Source organism: Oryctolagus cuniculus, chromosome 13, assembly GCF_051225735.1.
Source record: "Oryctolagus cuniculus isolate XC-2025 breed Fujian yellow rabbit chromosome 13, ASM5122573v1, whole genome shotgun sequence".
Lineage (NCBI taxonomy): Eukaryota > Metazoa > Chordata > Mammalia > Lagomorpha > Leporidae > Oryctolagus > Oryctolagus cuniculus.
Window position 1 is genome coordinate 1145349 of NC_142879.1, and position 3441 is coordinate 1148789.

Here is a 3441-nt window from a genome sequence, read left to right on the forward strand (position 1 = left end):
CTCCCCAGTACACTTATATCTGTGGGTGACGTGGGGCTGGTCTAGATAACCGAGGGTTTCTGGGGTGGCACTGTGATGACGTAATGACAGTTAGGGGGCTCTGCTGTCTGGTTTCGGCTGGTTTGGTCTTGTAGATTGCACAGAGCCTGCAGGTCCCCCTGATCGGCTGACAGAGACGGGGGCTGGAAGGCTTCCCACGCGCTCTCAGCCCTGCTGCTGCTACACCCCCGCCCAGGGCCCTGCCGTCCTGTGCTCCAGTTACCCAGCCAGGCTCGGCCACTCCGGGATCACGGGACCACTGACATCAGGGAGCCGCCAGCCCGGGGAAGGCAGCCGCGTCAGCCCCTCTCGGAACCAGCACTCTCCTGCAGCCGTCAGCTGCTCATGCCCACCTAAGGGGACCAGCCCTCGGGGCTCCCTGTGCGTCTGACCCCACTGATGAGGCCACGCCCACAGCCCTGCAGTCCCGTCCTCCGTAGGCTTGTCCTGGGTCAGGAAAGGTCTTGGAGGGGAACTGTGCTCGAGGGACTGGGGAGACGCGGGGACGTCAGGGTGATGGAGATGGGGATGTGGCCAGCATGTGTTGGCAGGGGCCAGAAACAGTGACTACAGCAGCTCACGGATGGCCCCACGCAGTCATGTAACGTCCAGTGCCCCCAGAAACGGCGCTGTCTGTACGCCCTGTCTATACTAGCCGGGACCTGGGACTAGCACACTGAGCACAGGGACACAGGGTTTGGTGAGGTTTGGCTGACACGGAACATGTGGGGTGAAGCCACGTAAGCAAACGTGTGTCCGGTGTGCTGTCAGAGCCTGGTCACTCTGGGAGTCACATCATGCAGCACTTACCCTCAAGACCACACGTCTGTGTGTCCACATCTGGAACCACGGCCAGAGTGATTCCACACGCAGACACGGCCACCGGGCTTGGGTGTCTTCTAGGTGGAGCTAAGCGTACGTTGAACTGCTCATTCTTTTGATCACTCCCGCGTGGCACAGCTGGGATGTGTTAATTTTAAAAAGATGTATGGCAGGTTATCTAAATTACAGATTTCATTGGAGAATAATATAAAAAGGGTGTTACCAAAAACATTATTGTGAAAAGGAGGCATTGGAAAGGGTTGAGAACTCGTGTCTCCCATAACACCGAGGACTGCCTGTTACCTCAGCGCAGCCACGGCCTGAACTGTTCTCACCTATTGGGTTCACTCACCTGTTCCGGAACCTCACGTACCAGTTGATAGACCCTGCCCAATCTGAAGTGATGCTCGCCCCTGCTGAACACCCCCCTGCCCCGGTCACATCAGCTTCCACTCAGCAGGGCTGGGACAGCGCAGCACCTGGGAGCAGCCAGCCGCTCACTGGCTTTGCCTCCTGCGTGCCACCTCTTTTTTATTTTTTATTTTTTTAAAAGATTTATGTTATGTATTTGAAAGTCAGAGTTACACAGAGAGACTCCCATCCACTGGTTCACTCCCCAGGTGGCCTCAATGGCCGGAGCTGTGCCGATCAGAAGCCAGGAGCTTCTTCTGGGTCTCCCACGCAGGTGCAGGGGCCCTGGGTGGTTTTCCTAGGCCCACTCGGCCACCCCGGGGGGGGGTGGTGCTGTCAGTCACTGGCATCTGTGGACCGCCCTTTGCTCCACCCCAGCTGGGCTGTGCCACCACACTGCTCGCCGACAGCCCAAGATGCTGCTCCGCGCCCTGTTCTTGAGTTTCTTCATGGCCCACGCTTAATTTTTGTCTCTTTCCTTATTTCTCTGTCTTTTTTTTTTTGACAGGCAGAGTGGACAGTGAGAGAGAGAGACAGAGAGAAAGGTCTTCCTTTTGCCGTTGGTTCACCCTCCAATGGCTGCCGTGGCCAGCGCACCGCGCTGATCTGATGGCAGGAGCCAGGTGCTTCTCCTGGTCTCCCATGGGGTGCAGGGCCCAAGCACTTGGGCCATCCTCCCCTGCACTCCCTGGCCACAGCAGAGAGCTGGCCTGGAAGAGGGGCAACCGGGACAGAATCCGGCGCCCCGACCAGGACTAGAACCCGGTGTGCCGGCGCCACAGGCGGAGGATTAGCCTAGTGAGCCGCAGCGCCGGCCTCTGATTTCTCAATGAGGTGAAATCGTTCCAGACTTTGTCAAAAGCAGTGGCATTGGGGTATATATATAATATTTAATTCTTGGGGCCAGCGCAGCAAGTGAACGCCCTGGCCTGAAGCGCCGGCATCCCATATGGGCACCAGTTCGAGTCCTGGCTGTTCCACTTCTGATTCAGCTCTCTGCTGTGGCCTGGGAAAGCAGTGGAGGATGGCCCAAGTCTTTGGGCCCCTGCACCCACGTGGGAGACCTGGAGGAAGCTCCTGGCTCCTGGCTTCGGACTGATGCAGCTCCGGCCATTGTAGCCATCTGGGGAGTGAACCAGTGGAAGACTCACTCTCTCTCTCTCTCTCTCTCTCTCTCTCTCTCTCTTTTTGCCTCTCCTCTCTCTGTGTAACTCTGACTTTCAAATAAATAAATCAATATTAAAAAATATTTAATTGTGGGCCATGCCTAAATGTTTGCTAACTGAACTGTGGCAGACCCAGAAGGAGCTGACAGGCACCTCCACGCCCTCGGCCACTCCCATTGTGCAGGTGAGGAGTGCGAGGCAGTAAGTGGGCGTCGGGTGTCGTTGCCCAAGGTCGTGCACCAGTCTGGGCTCCACCGGGCCAGCTTCCCACCGCGTCCCGCTAACAAATGGTTCTCAGCTCGAACACTTGCCTCCCTCCCACTCGCCACCGTGGGAACTGTCGTGGTCAGGTGAAAAGAGCCCAGAGCCACCTGTTCCAACTCTTCTCCCACAGTGACGCACTGAGAGTGGGGGACTTGGCGCTTCTTTCTGTCGACCTTCGACCTTCCTCTCCCTCTCCCTGCCCAGGTGGGGAGTTCGCTGGGGCTCGCGTCCTGTGTGACTCCTCTTTCTGTCTTCGGCACCCACGGCTGACTCACTGATGACAGGGACTCGACCCATGGTTCACGCTGGGCGTGGGCCCCAGGCCCACTTCTGTAAGAGAGAGGAACGTTACTCCGCTGTTCACTCCAGGGACTGAACTGTGAAAGGGCCGAGTGGCTTACGGTGTGTTGTACACAAGTAGGGAAGAAGCGGGTTGGATCTGGAGTTTCTTATCACAGAACAGGTTCCCCCACAGATGCGCTCACACGGAAGAACACAAAGACGGGAGGGGCGCGTGGCCCAGCGAGGAGGATGCCGTTCGGCTCTCGGCTTCTTGGACTGGGCAGCCGGGTGTGAGAGCCAGTCCCTCCGCTTCGGCACTGGCTCCCTGCCACTGCGCACCCTGGCCGGCAGCAGGTGACGGCTCAAGTGCTTGGGTTTCTGCCACCCACAGGGGAGACGCGGATGGAGTTCCGGGCTCCTGGCTTCCGCCTGGCCCACCCTGGCTGCTGCAGGTGTC